We start from the raw sequence: 21137 nt of genomic DNA on the forward strand, positions 1-21137 counted from the left end.
CCCAGGTGAACAAAGACCCTCCAATCAGGCAGGACAGTCCAGGGGTTTAGAAGTTACCTCCCAGGAGCTAGAGGCCAAGACCCAAACCTTTCTTTTGTCAAGGTTCATCCTTTACTGCACAGCAATCATTGTCAATTCCTCATTGTTAATGTGAATTACTCTGCTTCTAGTATAGATTCATGCAGCAAACATTAAAAAATCCCTGCACTAGATATAGTAGGGTCCACATTAAGAGTAAGAGATCATCTTATTCTTGTATAGCTCTCAGAAAAAGGACTGGTCAAGGATATCGTATACGATTACGTGTAAGTTAAAAAAGTATTAAGCACAGCAAAAATGGTTCATCATGTAATGGGAATTCTAAGGAAGGAAAGAATGATTTCCAGTGGAAGACTGGATCTCGTGGAGAAAACAGCGTCTGAGCTGCTCCTTGAAGGTTGGGGATTTGGAGAAGAAATGTTCATGCTAGGTGCACATGTAGAAAGTACACGCTAGATATGTGCGGTCCGATATGGTAGCCACTGGCTATATATTTATTTAAATTTAAGTTAATTAAAGTTAAATAAAATTAAAAACTCAGTTCTTGCCACGTTGTGCTAGCCACATTTCAAGTGCTCTACTCAGCAGCCACATGTGGCCAGTGACTACTGTATTCAATAGTGCAGATCTCGAGAACATTTCCACAGTCACAGAAAGTCCTGTTACACAGTGCTACTGCAGATGGAAGGATTGGCCTGAGCAAAGGCACGAGAGAGGCAGGAAAGTTTGGGATTGCAGAGTATAGTTTGCGGGGCAAGTCATCTGTTTTGGCTGGATCCTAGGTTGTAGGAAGAGGTGAGAGACCAGCTTTTTCTGCAACTCTAGGGGTCACAGCAGGTCCCCCGTCCCTCCCAGTGTTCATCAGGACAGCTTCCCCTCCGTGGAGTTGCCTGGCCCAAGACCAGCGGCTCTCCCAGCTTCAGGGACAAATGAAGAACGAAGGTACATAAACAAGGAAATTGGATGGTACAGGGCACCTGGACATGTTTAGAAACTTTTACTCTCTAGAGACTCTCCTAGGCCACAGTGCTACTCAAAGAATGATAATTATTGATACACTGTCGTTAAATATATCCTATCGCTTTGGTTGTCTTATGTAATTCCAGTACTGCTCTGCTGCTGACTACGTTGTCTTCATAAATTGAGGCTCCTATAACATGGTGGCCTGACCACACTTAAAAAAAAATAAAGATGTATTTTAACTAGCTTATACAGTGAAACTGGAGTTCGTTCTGTAGCAAACATGTAGAATTGTAAATAGCATTTTATCATGTGGGACCATGAACCAATGACACCATCAGATTTAGCACAGCTTTACTGCAGTGTGATAATCTGACTCTACTTGAGAAAAGTAGAAAATTAAATGAGGTAAAAAGGACACAACAGTAGGAGTAGAGAACAGGAACTAAGGAAATTTTGAGAACTGAACGATTCACCTTAAAGACAGGAAGATAGAAGAGTAAACATAATTGTTACCAGGGATGCTTGAATGATACTTTATTTCACTGAATCTAAGACACTATCGAGTGTAAGATGCACCCATAGTTTATGTACCACCAAGAAAGAAAAAGTGCTGCTAATTAAATTATAGCAGCCAATGATTATAAGATGAAGCCTGACTCCACCCATAGTAAATTGTGAAAAATGTGCATGTAAGAATAAAAGAAATAGGTGTTATACAAAAACTGATGATCAGACATACCTCTTTGACAATAAGGAACCAACATGTATGGTGCACTTGTCTTCAAGACCTTGTTCCTGGGTGAGGGGAGGGGGCGGTGACAGATAAAGAAATGCATGGGAAACAGCTTTCAGTCATTAAGAAGCTTACAGTGGCAGCGGGCGTGGTTCAAAGGAGGGGGAGATTACAGCATTTGAAGAGTAGTGTTATTTATGGTAAATTCTGAGCAATGGATAGGTATAATTTCAACTGGGGAGGGAATATTAACATGGAGAAGGAAAGCTTGGGTGTGTCTAGGGAACAGCGAGCAGACACTCCACCAAATGCACAAAAGTCTTGGGTTCTCATCCTTCTAGTTCCATGACCCTGGTGTCAAGGGTCCTTCCAGGTTCATTCCGCTTAGAATAAACCTGGGGAAGAAACTGGACGGGTCTGGTCTGGGCCACGTATGTCAAAGATTATCAGTGTTCTGGGCTGTGAGTAAGTTGAGACAGAACTCTTTGAAACCACTTTGATTTGGTTCAATCTTTTTGTAAACCTCAGCAGAAGGGAGAGCATGAATTTGGAAAATGGAGAGCTGCTGAGTTTCAGGGAATCAATGAGGCAGGAAAATAGTGATAATAATGTTAAGCTCAGTGATGTTTGAGAACCTCTGCCTGTGTGCTGACACTGGCAGAGACCAGGAAGCCAGGCGAAGGCGCTATTCCAGTGGAAGGTGAGGAGTTTGGTCTGGCAAGCAAGTGGAGATGTCAAGTAAAAAGTTATAAACACTGGTCTGCGGCTGGAGGGAAGTAAAGATTTGGAACTACCCTCCCCGATGTGCTCAATGAATGAAGTTATCAAGGTGGACAAAACTCCTAAGGAGAGAAGCGGAAGAGGGAAGGCCTGCAAACGAGAGCTTGGGAGTGTTTATTTAGGTGGGAAGAGAAGGGTTGATCAGAGATATGGAAGGAGAACCAGAAGAGTGTGTCACAGATGCAGGAAGAAGGCATACTCTCAAGTGGAGGAGGGTAGGGCTGGGGGCAAATAATAACCACAAAACTTGAGAAGGGTAAGGGCTATGAACAGACATGGCAAGATGGAGTCCAGAGGCTAGGTGGGATAAATCATGCAGGTAGATGGCCTTCCGTGGCAAAGAAGAGAGACCGTTCTCTCCAGTGTAAGAGGTTTATGTCGGTAGAAGGAAAAGTGTTCAGAGAACTGCTATTTACAATGGAAAACTGGACTTCTCTGGTGGTCCGGTGGTTAAGACTCCGTGCTTCCAGTGCAGGGGGTGTGGGTTCCATTCCTGGTCAGGGAGCTAAGATCCCATAAGCTGCGTGGAGAAGCCAAAAAAATAATAATACCATGGAAGACTATTTTAGACTCTTGTTTACTTGAAGAACTTAAAAATAACACTATGGCATACCTTGTGTGGGTGAAGGTTGTGGTCTCAATGGTGCGTTCCCCAAACTCTTCAGTTGGAACTGGGGGGCGTGGTCCAAGAACAGAGTCTATAACCCAGCTACCAGGTCTGTGGACAGAGCTTGGGGAGCAGCAGTCTCGAGGACTCGTGCCGTCCTCCGTCTCCATACACGTGGGGTGGGCGCTGCCGGGCGGGAGCGCGGCACCTGCCTCAGACACCACAGAAGACGGGAGGACAGACATTAGAGCAACTGCTCCGGGACTTCCCTGGCGGTCCAGTGGTTAATGCTCTGAGCTGATACTGCAGGGGGCGAGGGTTCGATCTGTGGCTGGGGAACTAGGATCTTGCATGCCGCACAGTGTGGGCAGCTGCGTTGTGTAAAGGATGGCATATTGAGTGCCTTCTCCGTGCCTGGTGCCACGGTGAGAGCGGGACGTAGGGTTCCTAATTCAGTTCTCACATAAATCCTGCCAAGGTTGGAAGGATTTCCCCTAGTACACACCCACGGAAGAGTGCTGCCTTCCATAACTGTGTGAACACATCAGGTAGGTGGACTTTGCATGAAACAATTCATTTCGCACAGTATTTTCAGGGAAAAGTGACTTATTTCCTTACTTAGATGGACAGAGAAGGGGCTGAAAATAAAACCCAAATTGGCCTGGGTTGTGCTGAAACATGTCGGCCTGGAGTTATCCCTACACCCAGATGGAACCTGGAATTAAACTAGACCACGGGGTTGGCTCCTTGAGGCTGGAAGCTGGCCTGTGGGACGTGCAGCCATTCAGAGGGTCCTACCCACCCCCAACTCCCCACCAATCCCTAAGAAATATGACACAAGTTAAAATGGTACCCACAAGGAAGGCTGTGTGCCCAACATGTGTCTGAGGGCGAGTACACTGGTCTACCTGCACTGAGAGCTAAATCTGGTGCGAGAAGGGCCCTACATCCCAGCCTGTCCAACCTCCAGAGCCATCGGAGAGTGTCCACACCCGTAGTTTAAATACATTCCCCACTAGCAGATTGACTAAAACACTCAGTCCTCACCTTCAGACCTGCAGATGTCATCATGGAATGGCATTCGGGTCAACCCTTGAGAACATTACATTTGGGGTTTAAAAGATACATAGAAAAACCAACCTCAGGTGTAGGAAACCATTGATGAATCTAAACTGGCCAGGTTTATGATGCAGATGCACTTCACCTTGTGCATTTAGCCCAAGGCATCTCACACTTTAACGTGCCTATTAGGAACCTGGAGACCTTGTTAATAAACTTTATTTATTTTTTAAACTTTTTAAATTAATTTATTTATTTTGGCTATGCCGGGTCTCAGTTGTGGCCCATGGGATCTTTAGTTACGGCATGCGGACTCTGAGTTGTGGCATGCATGCAGGATCTAGTTCTCCAACCAGGGATTGAACCCAGGCCCCCTGCATTGGGAGCGCGGAATCTTACCCCCTGGACCACCAGGAAAGTCCCTGTAGACCTTGTTAAAATGCAGATTATCATTCAGTAGGTTTGGGAGGGGACCTAGGATTATGCGTTTCTAACGAGCGTCCTGGAGACATCAGTGCTGCTGGTCTGCAGACCATAGCTCAAGTAGGGAGGCCCTAGAGACCACCTTCCCTCATTTAAAGTTGAGCTCAGATGTCACCTCCCCTTTGTGACTTTTCCTGACATCCTCTCCCTTGCCCAGGCTTAATTTATTTTTAACTCACCTGTGTTTCCAAAGCATCTTATGCATTTGTGCACTGACGCACTACCTCTATGTTGTGATTATTCTCCTTAATCCATGCTTCCCAGCCCTGGTTTAGTCACCTGGGGAGCTGTTGAAAAAAATCTCAGTGCCTGAGCCCATCCCCAGAGTTCCTGGTTTTCTTGTACTCACAACTCTTTTTTTGGTTTTTGTTGTTAATAACATTAACTCTTTTTTAAAGGCTGGTACTAAAGTCTGAAATAAATTTCTCTGGGAGAGTTTTGCATAGTTTGCAAACTGGGTTCCCTGGGATACAAGGGGCTCTCTGGGGGTGCTTCAGGGTCTGCTCTGGGGGAGGACCCTGGGAGATAGGAGAGCAGGAATGAGCAGAGTGTGTGGGGACTGGGCTGTGGACCCAGTCAGAAAGTGAGGGAGGGCACTGAGGAAAAGAAGCCCACCCTTCCTCTTCCCAGCGATCTGTTCATCCCAATCTTGGGCAAACAAACCAGCCCAACAGGGACACTTAACCTACTATGAGCAGGTGCTTCTACAGGAACCCAGTCCTTGAATCCTTCCAAGAATCCAGTGAAGTAGGGTTTAAAGGCGGTAAGAGGTAAAGATGGCAAGTTACAGGCCAGAAATGGAACTTCTGGCCCCAAAACCTTTTCACTTTTTACGTTTTCCTCCTATAAAGCTCTGGGGTCCAAGACACAAAGGGCCCAAGGGAAGTTTCCATCTTCTCCTATCAACATTCCTCCCATCAGTCCAGAAGGTACCTGGCCCCCTGGCATGGGTGGAATGGAGGCCGGAGGTGGGAGGGACAGGCAGGCACCACCACCCGCAGAGCTTTGGTTTTCTGCTCTGACATCAGATTTGCCCAAACTGCTGGGAGGAAGATTCCAACCCCAGGTCCTGGTCCTCCGGTTGCCAGACTCTTCTAGCCTCCAGCCTTTATCCAGGTCCTCCTCCTGGCACCTTTCCTCTTCCCCCAGAGAGCACCTCTTCTCCCCCATGTCTGCGCTGCCGTGGTATCGGAAGGGCTGCAGAGTGGAGCATGGCCACGAGCCTCTCTCCTTCCTCCTGTGAGCAGAGAGAGTACACCTGGGTGAAAGCTGTAGCAGAGGATGTAATCACAGAGGTAACAAGCCCTAGAACGTCAGCTCCAGGGAGAAGGGTTTTTGTCTATTTTCTTAGCTGCTGTATCTCAGGGTACATAACAGTGTTTGGCACATGTTAGATGCTCAGTAAGTACTAACAGAAGGAATTAATGAAAGCTACTGGTTTTTTTGTTGTCGTTTTTTTTTCTTTAATTGAAGTATAGTTGATTTACAATGTTGTGTTAGTTTCTGCTATATAGCAAAGTGATTTTGTTACACATAAAAAATATGAACGGTTCACAAATTTGCTTGTCATCCTTGAGCAGGGGCCATGCTAATCTTCTCTGTATTGTTCTGATTTTAGTATACAGTATGTGCTGCCGAAGCGACACGAAAGCTACCGTTTGTAAGTACCCACTATGCTCTAGATGCTGTGCTACACACAGATTATGGTCATTTTTCTCTCCAAAAACCTTAGGCTTTTGCATTTGTTTAATTTTAATTTCACTGTTTTCCTTGATTATTTTCTTTTTTTAATTGAGATGTTGGAGAAACAGGAGAGAGTTGTGCCTCACCTATTGCAAAAATGTAACAATAAACTTCCTCAAACTAAGATATTCTTCATAGTTACACTGTTTACACATAAGGACACAGGTATGTTTTTTACAGAAAAATTTTTTTAACTCTCCTGTTTGTAGAGAAATTGTTTCAAAGATATTGCCTTATAGCTTTGCAATTAGAAAAAAAAGATGCTTTACTTATGTCATGTCATTTACTCTTACCTGTTGCAATATCTTATTCCTGTTCAATATGCAGGCAGGAAACTAGAGATTAAGTGAATGCATTTTGCCAGCTGTGGGACCTTGAGTAATCTACTACTCTCTCTGAGTTTTAGTTTCTCCATCTGAAAAAAAAGAAGGTGATAATTTTGGCCTCTTAGGATGGATGTGAGGACTGAGTTAAAGTGTCTGAAGTACTCAGCCCAGTGCTGGGCCCAGAAAAATAAGAAGTAGACAAAGGAGAGGAGAAGGAAGAAGGAAGAGAAGGAAAGGAGAGGGAGGAAGGGGAGGAAGAGCGTTGCCAACTTTTAACTTTGCTAGATGAAAACATTTAAACCACCCCATAGGGCTTCCCTGGTGGCGCGGTGGTTGAGAGTCTGCCTGCCGATGCAGGGGACGCGGGTTCGTGCCCCGGTCCGGGAAGATCCCACGTGCCGCGGAGCGGCTGGGCCCGTGAGCCATGGCCGCAGAGCCTGCGCGTTCAGAGCCTGTGCTCTGCAACGGGAGAGGCCACACGGAGCTTTTGGGGACCACCTTTCTAGGGGGATGTCTCGCCCTTCGTTTTGCAGATAAAAAGACCCAGAGAGGTTGAGTAACAGGCATCATGTGAGACAGCTAGTTTTTAAAGGAAAAGTGCCTGCCCAGATATCCTCTTCTGCTGGTTATAGAATTCAAATTAGTTAATATGCATCGAATTACGTGAAGTTGGTGACAGCACGTGACCTGGGTTGAGACTTGTCACTTTGGCTACAGATTTCAGCCCTCTGACCCACTGGGACACCTGTGAACACCCAGACTGCACAGGTTCTCCCTGAAGTTGGAATATGATGGCCCACCTCTCAGGATTCTTCACTGAATCATGCTTTTCACTGAGCATCGTGGAGTATGTTTCTGGCCTCAGGAGAAGTCCTCTGAAAAAATTTGCTTGATGTCACTGAATGTCATCCAGGTTGATGCATTTGCTTTCAGTGACTTGCTGAATGTCACCTGCCTCAGTTTCAATTAGACTCAGCTACGAGCGACAGAACATGGGCTTAAGAAGAAAGAAGTCTGGAAGTGGCAGTCCAGCGTGGTATAGCAGCTCTGCTCTATGCAATCCTCAGGGACTGAAAACTCAGGCTCCTCCCAGCTCACGGCGTGTGGCCCTAGAGTGTGACCCTTGACCTCATGATCTAAGATGGTGGCAAGAGCTTTAGCCATCTTTTCTGCCACTGGAGAAGCAGGAAGCTTAAGGGGATAAAGGAGAAAAAGGGCATGCTGGCTAGCTTTCAAGGAAAGTTCCAGGAGGCTGCCACACACTTTCCATTGGCCAGAACTTGGTCCCTTGGTCACATCCACCTGCAGAGAATGCTGGGAAATGTACTTATTCTGAATAGACATATACCTAGCCCCAAACAGGGAAGTCTGGAAGAAAGGGAAAGCATAGAGCGTAGGAAAGAGCAGTTCCTGCCATACTAGACAAGAGCACACCCACTGGTTTCCAGTAAGCACCAGCTGAGAATTGTGAGGAAGCTCATATCAGAGAACAAAATATTTAGCCTTTGCCTTCTCCCTCCCTTTCTGTTCTACCTCAAGTGTGAGGCGGAGAGAAATGGGGCTTTCTAAAGCATTGTGGTAATACCAGGAGCTTCTGTTACAGCTGAGCTCAGAGAGACTTGGAATGTTTCTGTGCCTAGAAATAGGACCTGGGCAGTGAGTCCCCACCGCTGTTTATTTTGGGAGAGGGCAGGGTTTCTCCCTTTCCCTCCAGCTCTGCCGATTTGAGGGGCAAGCAATAGGGGCGGTAAATCTGAGCAATTCTCCTTGGGGTAGACTGCGGAGTCCCAAAGCCCCCAGTTCCACCGCTGCCCCCTGTCCTCCCCACACTCTAAGGGGAGATTGATCACCAGATTCAAGAGGGCAGCACACGGCCTCCAGGGTGAGTCACCGCCTTAGTTGTCTTCCCAGGAGTGGTGGAGGGTTTGCCCAGAGTTACCCCCATCCTCATCGTCAACAATAGTACATTGTTTTGAGATGTCCTGCTGGCTGAAGGGATGTAAATGTGATCACAGAGGAGAGGAGAGGTTCTTCTGAGTTTGACTATTTTTAAGAAATCGAGTCAGTAAGTAAATATGATAGACATGTATTGAAAATAAGAAGAATACCGGAGTGAGATAAGTAGCTGGAGTTTATTGCTCTGGAAGTTCTTTCTTAATAAAAGAAAAAAGACTACATTTAAAAACAACATTGTGAATAACAATGCGTCACTAAAGGAGTTACTAGTCTGGACCATTTGATTCAAGTTACTGCTTACCTTCAGGTCGTAGTGTCCAAGAACAAAGGTATCTGTTGTCTTCTACCAAATTATCCTGCTCTTGTCTATTGAATGTTAGTCAATAGTCTGCATGAATATGGACATCTAAATAGTTGGCATGTCTAGTCATATCTGTATTTCTGGAAGAGCTACCTTTTAATAAACAATTATTACATAACCTACAGCTGACAGTTTTTATTGGACATGATTTACATGCGCAGACCTTAAGTGTACCGTGCAATGAATTTTAATGTATATAACCTTTAACCCACCTTCCCGTCGAAAGATAGACCATTTCTGACACCTCATAAAGCCTCCTCGCATCCCATTTCCAGTCAGTCCTCATGTTCACCTCCCCATGACCCGACAGCCAATGTTCTGTATCACCGTTAGATTTGTTCTGTCATTTCTAAAACTGCATATAAATGGTAGTATAAGGTAGGCACCCTTTTATGTTTTTTCACTCTACGTAACATTTTTGAGATGAATTCATGTAGTTACATGTATCTGTAGTTCATTCCTGTTTGCTGCTGAGAAGTAGCCCATTGTTGGAATAAATTGTGATTTCTTTATCCATTCTCCTGTGATAGATATTTGGATTGTTTCCAGTTTGGAGAAGTAAAGCCTCTTATAATAATTAAAATAAATAAGTTAAATAAACAAATAATGACTTTATAACTCATAAACAAAGAAACTGGCAGGTGTGCAGGTGTGTGTGCCTGACTTAGCAGCACAAAAACATGCTCATCAAGAAGTCCCTGGACTACATCGACAGATGGATGGATAAAGAAGATGTGGCACATATATACAATGGAATATTACTCAGCCATAAAAAAGAACGAAACTGAGTTATTTGTATGGAGGTGGATGGACCTAGAGTCTGTCATACAGAGTGAAGTAAGTCAGAAAGAGAAAAACAAATACTGTATGCTAACACATATATATACAGAATCAAAAAAAAAAATGGTTCTGAAGAAACTAGGCACAGGACAAGAATAAAGAATTTGTAGAAGTTGGTAGGATGAAGCAAAATTCATGCAGTTTAAAAAAGTTGTTATTTATCAGTTGCAATCAAATGAGGAAAATAGGCTTGGTTTGAAAAGGCATGTCTACAATTTAGAGATGAGGCAATCCTGACGGGCTCTTAATTGTTCCATTTTACAGTGGAGAACATCCCTGGGCTCTTAGTTTCCTTAGCTGTAAAGCGGAGGCACTAATTCCCACCTAGCCGACCTCCTAGGGTTGGTGTGAGAAGCAAATGAGAGAATGTTAGCTTAAAGCTCTAAGGGCAAGGTGGTAGTGGGCTCTATCACAGCTTCACAGTTTTCCCTTGAGAGACTACAGTGGAACATTTTACATGTCGCACACTTTTTGTTTATTAACTCATTTACCTCCCTAAGAAGTAAGTGCAGTTGATGTCTTTCCATTTTGCAGATGAAGAACTTGAAGCCTGGGCAGGTTTACACCCAGAAGCCACCCAGGTATACATGGCAGCACTGGGATTTGAACCCAGGTCAAACTAGCTCAAATCTGAGCTGTTACTATTGTGCCATCTGCCTTTCTAAGCACTTGTCATCATACCTCCTCCTAGCCGCCCACTGTACAGTAAATGTCTTCATCCACAGCCTTTCTTTCCTCGTGGGAGGGTTGCTATATTCAAATTCTTTGGCATGTTATCTACTAGATGTAACAGAAGGAAGCTGAAAGTTTGCCTAAAATCTTAATGATTTCCCTTTTTGGTCTTCCTGGAGGTTTGCAGTGAGACGGTTGAGTCAGCCGTATTCTTGGGGTAAACTTTGTATTTGCAAAACAATCAAAACCTCTAACCAGCTGAAACAAAATCCCCTGAGCTCCTACATGTGGCTGCCTTTCTCAGGACACACAGCGAGGTGTCCCACGGAGGTGGGAAATGCCCCATGGCATTGACTGCTAAGAAGAGAGCCTCTTCACACCCAAGGCCATTTGGTCATTTACTCAATGTCTCTGTCCTCAGTGCCTGGACGGTCTGGACTTGCTTCTTATAGAATCCTAAGGCACTTCAGGGCCCACCTCCTTCTGTCTGAGAGGTTGTGAATAACCGAGTTGGGGAAGCCGTTTGCAAGACTGAGTATGGACAGGTGGGGATGGGCAGTCCAGCTTCCCTTTTTCTTTTCCATTTAAAAATTACTAGGTGGCAGGGGGGGAGGGATAAATTAGGAATTTGGGATTAACAGATACACACTACTATATATAAAATAGGTAAGCAACAAGGACCTACGGTATAGCACAGGGAACTATATTCAATATCTTGTAATAACCTATAATGGAAAAGAATCTGAAAAAGTTATACATATATACACACACATATATATATGTATAACTGAATCACTTTGCTGTGCACCTGAAACATTGTAAATCAACTATACTTCAATTAAAAAAAAAATTACTAGGGACAACCAATTAACGCCTGTAAATGGACCTGAAAGAAAAATGTGGTTTTTAAGCAAACGAACCATGTCTAAAAATTATATGTCCCTAACAATGAGGTTTCAGAGCGTGAACTGTGAAAATTCTAAAGTTAGATGAAACTTCATTCAGCAACTCCTGAAACGACTGACTATACGCTTCAAGAATCAACTGAGAAAACCACAGGCATTGCTCTCTTTTGCATTTTCTACAGAACAGTTAGAAGCAGGAGTCACGGCTCCAATCCCACAGTCACCAGGGATTGGCCGGCTCTATCTCCAGCACTGACTAAAACCAGGAAATACTAGTTGTAACTAAATGGAACCAATAAAACAAGAACCTCCTTTGACTTTATAGCCAGTTGGAAAAAGCAACTAAAACCAAATCACCCATCTGGACCCATTTTCTGGTGGTAAATGAGGTAGGTTAACCTGGGGGAGTCCCAACACCTATGCCAGCTGGAAGAGTCATGATTCTGTACACTTGGGCCACCAACAGTCAAGGGCTGCAATCCTCCACACACCTGCGATGTTCACCTCTGAGCTGTCCTGGGTGGTCTCCCGGTGGGGTGGCAGGGTGATTGCAGAAGCCCCCAGAGAAATCCTAACCCTAACCCTCAGAGGGCAGAAGGTGGACACAAATCTACAAAAATCCTTTGTGTCACTGACTCTTGAAGATCTCCAGTGGTTTCTCTCTCCTTAAAGCAAAGAACCAAATCATTTGGAAACATGGCAACAAATGAATACACTCTGAAGCTTGCTATTTAAAAAATTTTTTCAACGGATTCAAAGAGAAAATGGAATTTATGTTAAATTACTTTAAGAAATTATATGCAACCAAAGTTAATCTGTGAGCCAAGATAGTGACATGCTGGGACTTCCCTGGTGGTCCAGTGCTTAAGACTTCTTGCTTCCCCTGCAGGGGGCACAGGTTTGACCCCTGGTCAGGGAACTAAGATCCCACATGCTGCGTGACCAAAAAAAAAAAATGGAAAAAAAGAAGATAGTGACATGCTGAAAAAAGTTAAATAGTGAGGGAGAGCAGAATAGGTCACCTCCAAATAGGCCAATTTGACACGTGGATTATTTTGAGCTGAAGGTAATCAAGACCCAGCAGACTAAGGGAAAACTTTTACCTTTCCCTTAACTGCCTAAAAGAATTTAGATAACAGGCCTGGTCCTGAAAGAGAGATACTACCAGAGATAACGTTTTACTGAATGACCTACCTTCATGGCAGGGTGAACATCTAATCGTCAAACACCTGCTCTTCTTATCTTCTTGTGAATTACCCTCTTCCCCTTTGAAGACCCCGGGCCCCTATCCCAATCCTTGACTCAGGACGACATATAATAAGCCTCAGTTGCCCAACTTACCTTTAGGTCTCAAATTTTTGTGGGACTCTTGTCAAAATTAAATTTGTTTTTCTCTTGTTAATCTGTCTTATGTCAATTTACTTATTAGACCAGCCAAAGAACCTAGAATGGAAATTTTTGCCACCCCTAGAATAGTCATATATTAAATTGCCCAACTGTCCTTTTCTGTTGTACATTTACCCATGAGTTCAGTTTAAGTCTCTTGTTTATTTTGTCATACAATTAAATTACATTCTTTTCTTCAACAGTTGAATAGTTCCAAATGTGACTTTTCATTCAAAGAATTCATTCTTACCATCGCCAAAAACCCTCTATTTCATTCAAATGAATCAGCTCCTCTAATTAGCAGGAAATAATCTGGAACTAATTAACTAAAAGATCTGAGTTGTGGGAACCCTCTTGCACTGTTGGTGGGAAAGCAAATTGATACAGCCACTATGGAGAACAGTATGGAGGGTCCTTAAAAAACTAAAAATAGGGGCTTCCCTGGTGGCGCAGTGGTTGAGAGTCCGCCTGCCGATGCGGGGGACGCGGGTTCGTGCCCCGGTCTGGGGGGATCCCACATGCCGCGGAGCGGCTGGGCCCGTGAGCCATGGCCGCTGGGCCTGTGCTTCCGGAGCCTGTGCTCTGCAGTGGGGGAGGCCACAGTGGTGGGAGGCCCACGTGCCGCAAAAAAAAAAAAAAAAAAAAAAACTAAAAATAGAACTGCCATATGACCCAGCAATCCCACTACTGGACATACACCCAGAGAAAGCTATAATTCAAAAAGACACAGGCAACCCAATGTTCATTGCAGCTCTATTTACAATAGCCAGGTCATGGAAGCAACCTAAATGCCCATCGACAGACGAACGGATAAAGAAGATGTGGTACATATATACAATGGAATATTGCTCAGCCATAAAAAGGAATGAAATGGGGTCATTTGTAGAGACGTGGATGGACCTAGAGACTGTCATACAGAGTGAAGTAAGTCAGAAAGAGGAAAACAAATATCGTATATTAACACATATATGTGGAATCTAGAAAAAGGTTACAGATGTTACAGATGAAACAGTTTGCAAGGCAGAAATAGAGACACAGATGTAGAGAACAAACGTATGGACACCAAAGGGGGAAAGCAGGGTGAGGGGTGTGGTGGTGATGGTGGTGGGATAAATTGGGACATTGGGACTGACATTTATACACTAATATGTATAAAATAGGTAACTAATAAGAACCTGCTGTATAAAACAAAAGTAAATAAATGAAATTTAAAAAGATCTGAGTTGTCATCAAAATGCTTTGGGAAACATGTTAAGTAAGATAATAAAAGTAAGCATCACTTTACAGAACAGCCAGGAAGGGAGAAGAGGGTATAGAGTCAATGGAAAAGCACAGGCCCTGGGATTGAAAGCACAAATTTTCCTATTTATTAACCACGTGTCCTGGGGAAAATAACTTAATGTTTTGGGGCCTCAGGTTCCTCACTGATGAAGTGAAGGTAGTAACCTGTTATGATTGCTTCCAGAGCTCATTCTTGGGACCAAATGAAACATGTAAAAATGTTTCGTAAATGCCAAAGGACCATTCAATTGCAAACTACAATTATTCAGTAGTTGGGTTGCTTTGGAGACAGCAGAAAAAGCCCTTGTGTTTTACATTCAGCCCTCAGACCACGTAATACTGCTGAGGGAACCCCACATTTGCATGCCCTCTTCTAATGCAGCAGACCCCCTAAGGGGTTCCTCATGGTTTCTGTGGCTTTAGGCCTGGATTGATCTCATAGAATTTCCTCTTTTCTCCACAACAATTCTCCTGGAGCCATGACAAGCATATCACGGTCTATCAACAAGAAACTAGGCAACTTTTTGCGAAGTTAGACTTGAACGTAGAAGCCTATGCATTTCGGTTAAAAACAGACTTGGAAACAAATAAAAAGTTCCACAATTTTGCTATGAGTCCAGTAGAGGGCGACAGGGCCGCAGTGACTCTCCCACAGGAACTGCAATGTAATTCAAAGGTTAACAACACACAGAGCCTGCCTTCCTTCTTTCCTTTCTAATCAGATGATTATAGTCATAATTTCAATACCTCTTTGTAGAGAAGACATGGCTGAAGGCCATTATGCATTCAGCTGCACTTCCCAAACACTTCCAGAGTGGGTCTGCATTTTTTAAATCACAGGAACCACTAGGGCATTTGGAAACAGCAACAAAGGCACATAATGTGTTCAGTCTCCGGATGCTTCACACCTGGGGGCACCATTGGTGGCAGAGCCAGCATTCACCCTGTTTTCTTCCTTCCTGAATCAGAACCTGGGGGTTGTTCAAGCATCTGTCCCATTTCCAGTCCAGAAGAGGGTCCTGATTAGTCTAAGCCAATCAGGGCATGTTTTAACCTGGTAAATGTAACTGGTCCAGGGATGGACTTAGGGCTTTACTTGGCCCAGTCAGACTGAAGTGTAGGGCTTATCTTCTATGATCTGGGAAAAAGTTTTCCCTCTTTCTCTCCCACTGGATATGAATGAGGAAACTTGTTGCTATTGGCAGCCATATTGTAAGGGTGGGTAAGATGGCCAGAGGAAAAATAAGGAGGGAAGGAAATAACCCAGGTTTTTGGTGACGCCACTAACTCCAATAACCCTGTCACCTGGACTTCTTGTCTTGTGAGATAATACATTTCTGTTTAAACCTGCTTTGGTCACGCCTTTATTTTTTGCAGATACCATACGTATATGGATTAATGAGCTCCCTTCACTTTTCCCAAGGCCACCCACTGGGTGAGTTGAAATAGTGGTTGAGAGCAACTACTTTGGACTATTTTTTATCTTAAACTATCTATTGGTTTTCCGTGGGTCACTTGCTGAGGATGTTGTTGCATATTATTTCTGTGATACTATCCTTTTCATTAACCCAGTGCTTTAGAGACACTTGTTATTTATTCCTAGTCCTAGATGGATCTATAACTTAGAGGGGTTATCTCTAAGTGAGAGACTGCAGTACAGTAAGTCAAAACATGTACAAAGTCACCCAATATGTCCATGACTGTGCTGAAAATACTGTATACTTCATAAGTGCTCTTCTCATTTGTAGTGCTAGCCTGATGGAGGGAAAAATTCAGGTTATCTAACATAGCAAACTATGGTAGTTTTAAAAAACAGAAATCTTTAGTGCTGTCTTACTTTGTTCTCTTTTTCTTTTTTTAATAAATTTATTTTATTTATTTTTGGCTGTGTTGGGTCTTCATTGCTGTGCACGGGCTTTCTCTAGTTGCGGCGAGTGGGGGCTACTCTTCATTGTGGTGCGCTGGCTTCTCATTCTCATTGCAGAGCACGGGCTCTAGGCGCACGGGCTTCAGTAGCTGTGGCTCGCGGGCTCAGTAGTTGTGGAGCACGGGCTTAGTTGCTCTGCAGCATGTGGGATCCTCCCGGACCAGGGCTCGAACCCGTGTCTCCTGCATTGACAGGTGGATTCTTAACCACTGCACCACCAGGGAAGTCCCTGTTCTCTTTTTCAAGGTTGGGGGATTATACATGTGTTTTTTCTTACTGATTTTGCATTGCTAGTTTATATTCATAACTTCTAATGAATTTAAACCAAAAACCACATTTTAAAAGCCTCTTGTGGCTCCTGGTGGAAAGAGCTTGCCAAAGCAGGAAGTAGTGGTTGCCTCACAGGAAGGAGACCAGGGGGCCCAACATTCCAAGGATTTTGGCCAAGTGTTTGAGGGATTGTTCAGAGAATCACCAGATAAATGGTCTAAGCATGCATGAAACAGTTATTATTTGGTCATAATTATGAGAAATAAAGAATCAAAAAGGAGGGGAGTTCCCTGGCGGTCCAGTGTTTAGGACTTGGTGCTTTCACTGCCATGGCCCGGGTTCAATCCCTGGTTGGGGTACTAAGCTCCCCCTGCAAGCTGTGCAGAACAGCCAAAAAGAAAAAGAAAAAGAATCAAAACGGAATGTAATTTTTCAGCCAACAATATACAAAGTCTTGTGCTGAGTAATGTTGTGATTAAAAGATGTCCTTAGAGAAAGAAGACTCATACAGTATATGGGAAATAAGTAGCCAAATATTTTAGGCAGCAGAAAATGAAATGCTCAAGTTAAGAGGTATAGAATAAGTGTTATCAGTACACAGCGAAAAGGGCTTAGAATGAGCTATTGTGATCAGGAGAGGTTTTTTATGGAGGAAAAGAGCTAAACAGGATGGTTTGGATGTGGATGAACTTTCAAGGTGAGAAAATTGGGGGCAATTATGGTATGGTGTTTAAAAAATTAAATCAATACTAGTCATAAATAATTTTTGTTTCAAACATTGTTGTTAAAAATGCTCCCAAGATGTATTAATACATGAGGATCTGAAATTGTTTATAATATTTTAGAATATTTTGAAATTAAACTTAGACAAAAATGTAAACAAATTTATACATTATCTTCCTTAGGAAATAAAAGCATTGGGCATTTAATAGGTTCATTTATTCATTTACTAAATATTTATTGAGCACCTACTGTTTACCAGCTAATGTTCTAAGTGATGAGCAAAACAGATATGCCTCACTGATGATTAAAATCTTAGGGATATCAACAAGGTCTGTTCAGATCACAAGATTTACACAGTTAAATAAAGTCAACTCTAGGTAACTAGAAGCTTCTTGTTAATTTAGACTTCCCACCAATCATGCAGATTTCAGTATAGATGGTGGGTAGTCTCCAGATAGCCTATTGTCATTGCTATATTAAATAACTTGAATTAAATAATCTAAGTGCTTTTAGTGGGATTGGTGGTTCAACAGGGAAGGGGCCACAGGGAAATGACAAAGAGAGTGCACATTACAGATGGGCTTTAAAAGACCTAGGGATCAAGGACTCTGACCTGAATTAAAATAGCGATGCAGAAGGGGGTGGATGCTTGCCATAAATACCACAGCCTTCTCAACATGCCTCAGATTAATGGCCTGACTGACATTTTGTCCCCTCTCTCTTTAGTCTGGATGCTCTGACCGATCTGGAATGTTTAGCTCTACATATAAAGTGGACCAAGGAGGAAAGGGGCCCAGTAAACCCCAGCAAAAGGGGTTTATAGGAATCGAAGTTGCGATTCAAGTCACTGCTACCTGATTCCTAAGATGGAAAGCAAAACTGGGCAGTTTGGCAGACTGTTGAGTGTTCCCCCCAGTTTATTCTCCTTTTTTCCCATAGCGATGGAGTTTTAGCTAGACAGAAGGTGACTCAGCTAGAGGCTGCATTTCTCAGACTCCTCACAGCTAGGAGTGGCTACGTGGCCAAGTTCTTGCCAATGGAATATGAATAAAAGTGATGAGTACAGCTCTTGTGTCACTAGCGAAATTGCTTGCCTTTCGTTTCTTCTCTTTGCCTCTCCCGGTGGCCTGGGCCACAATCTTAGAGGCAACCCAATTTTAACCATGCATCTAAGGACCACACGCTAAGAAGAAGCAACAAGACAGAAAGGCCATCATATGGAGCAGATATCCCCATCAGCCTGGACTATTTGCCTCTGAACTTTTACTTTTCTACCTTATTTGTTGATCTTTAAATGTCTTGATGACAGCAGCAGCTGAATTTGTAGGCTAGGCAATACAGTGAGTAATACACTGTTGTATCAGGGATGCTTCTGGTCATTGTTTCAACAGATTCCTTTCCTTTGTTCTTTCACTTATGCCTAATTCCTTACCTGGCAAGGTCCAGTCCAATCCATGCTGGGAAACCACATTTAGGCACTGAACTCAGAGCCAGAGAATTATTGGTGGGCATGTAGCTAGAGAATGTTCTAGAGGGAGCAACTCGAAAACAGTTAATGTGGGCCTGGGGTCATCGTCCGGGAGCAGTTGGGAGCATGGTGTCTGAAGCTGACCCTCTCAGTCAGTGAGTGCCTATGGTGTGGAGTGTTGGCTGGTTCTGAGGGCGGCAGCCAAGGGGACACTTGCAGAGCCTAGAAGAGGCAATGAGAAAGCAAGCGAGCCCCAACTGCTGCCTGGTCCTTTCTCCACGGAAGGAGTTACTACCCTGGCTGCCTTACGTTGATGTAGGGAAGGGCATGATGATTGAGGAATAAAAAGGGAAGTGGGAAAAAGAGAAGACTGGTATACTGAGTAAAGGGAAAGGAGGGTTTGGTAAAACAAAACAAAACCAAAGAAAGAAAGAAAGAAACCAAAAAACACAGTGGTTTTTAAAATTGGTCTGGAAATCCAATACTTGGGTAAGTCAGTCTGGATCCCCAGTAAGGCTTGATTCTGCTTCCTAACTCCTCTGCCTTCCTGAATCTGGGGGTTGGCCCCAGCTGGTTCTCTCAGGCCCATGTGCTCTTGACAACTCCTCCCATGTCTGTGTCCTGCAGAGAGGGCACAGATACTCTGCAGCAGAGTCATGTGGTGTTAATGGGAAAACAATTTTTTTATTAAGAGCACTTACAAGCAGGGAAGTAGCAAAGTGCACATGGCTTTCTTATCCCCCTGAGTTGGGTTGGGCCAAGTGCACATGGCTTTCTTATCCCCCTGAGTTGGGTTGGGCATGGTTGGCCAGGGCCCTCCCAAGACAGGGCCCTTGCCCTCCGGTTCTGCCATGGGAACTTCCTGGCAGAGGAAGAAGTGGCCTTGTTGGGAAGGCTCAGCAGCTGGTATCAGTCTGTTCTCCCACAGAGCTAACCCAGACCTACTGAGCCAGCTCTCTGCTAAGCTACAGAGAAAAGGTTAAGAAATGCATGTGTGAGGCCATCCGGATTTGCTCTTTGGTTATGTCCAGGCTCCTGGCCCCTGGCGCTAGTCCAGGGTCCTCCAAATAAGAAAGAAAGACATTTTCTAATCTGAGCATCAAAAAGCCATTTAGGGACTTGCCTGGCGGTCCAGTGGTTAAGACTCTGAGCTTCCACTACAGGGGGCACGGGTTTGATTCCTGGTTGGGGAACTAAGATCCCGCAGGCCACACAGTGTGGCCAAAAAAAAAAAAAAAAAAGCCATCTAAAGTCTCCCTCAGTGCCTTTGTGGCCTGAGGTTTTTAATGTACTCAACTCCAGAATGTTACCTATTTGCTACCTTGGCTCTTCAGATCAGCAAGTCACTATCAGTTAAGTATCTAATCGTGCTTAGCTTATAAGATGTGATGGAGACATCACATATTCTGCCTTTATTTCTGTATGTTGAACTGTTTCCAACATGTGTTTATTTAAAATGCTTTAGGCTGATTTATATAAGAGGATTGAATCATGACTCATATAACTATAAAATGAGCATGTGTCAAAGATTTTGTTTAACTCATTAATTAGTGAGGGGACCAGTAGGATGTTATAACTGATTCAAATGAGGATTTGATTTACAGAGATTTATATTTCCTAGTGGACGAAAGGAATAATTTGCATAGCTATGGACAGGAAAGATATGCATTACTATCAGTTTTCTACATGTTAATATATACCTTTCACAGAGTTGTAAAATAGCCTGGTCAAAGACAATCAACCCTCCTACACTGTTGGTGGGAATGTAAATTGGTATAGCCACTGTGGAGAACAGTATGGAGGTTCCTTAAAAAACTAAAAATAGGGCTACTATATGATCTAGTAATCCCACTCCTGGGGATATATCTGGAGAAAACCATACTTCTAAAATATACATGCACCCCAATGTTCATTGCAGCACTATTTACAATAGCCAAGACATGGAAGCAACCTAAATGCCCATTGACAGACGAATGAATAAAGAAGATGTGGTACCTATATACAATGGAATATCACTCAGCCATAAAAAAAAGAATGAAATAATGCCATTTGCAGCAACATGGATGGACCTAGAGAATTCTACGTGAAGCCAGACAGAGAAGGACAAATATCATATGATATCACTTATATGTGGAATCTAAAAAAATGGTAAATGAACTTATTTGCAAAACAGAAATTAGACTAACAGACGTAGAAAACAAACTTATGGTTACCAAAGTGGAAAGGCAAGGTGGGGAGGGATAATAGGAGTTTGGGATTAACATATACACACTACTACACATAAAATAGATAATCAACAAGGACCTACTGTATAGCACAGGGAACTCTTACTCAATACTCTGTAATAACTTATATGGGAAAAGAATATGAAAAAGAATAGATATATGATATGTATAGCTAAGTCACTTTGCTGTACCCCTGAAACTAACACAACATTGTAAATCAAATATACTCCAATATAAAAAATAAAGAAAAAATGAAAAAATACAATAAAAGAACATATTTACCACTCTCCACATCAAAACAAAACAAAACAAAAACGAAGATAATCCAAACCACATCCCTAGAGGATCAGAAAATCCCTGGAGGGTTCACTGGACAAGACTTAGCCTTCT

General features: G+C 43.4%; 1 non-coding gene across 1 annotated transcript; it reads right to left on the reverse strand.

Moving 5' to 3' along the window:
- Positions 1-6199: 6199 nt before the first annotated feature.
- Positions 6200-6311, reverse strand: LOC137205149 (U6 spliceosomal RNA). Its single transcript, XR_010934012.1, has one exon. It is a non-coding gene; the product is annotated as a U6 spliceosomal RNA (small nuclear RNA).
- Positions 6312-21137: the final 14826 nt, after the last annotated feature.

Source organism: Pseudorca crassidens, chromosome 13 (genome assembly GCF_039906515.1).
Source record: "Pseudorca crassidens isolate mPseCra1 chromosome 13, mPseCra1.hap1, whole genome shotgun sequence".
Classification (NCBI taxonomy): Eukaryota; Metazoa; Chordata; class Mammalia; order Artiodactyla; family Delphinidae; genus Pseudorca; species Pseudorca crassidens.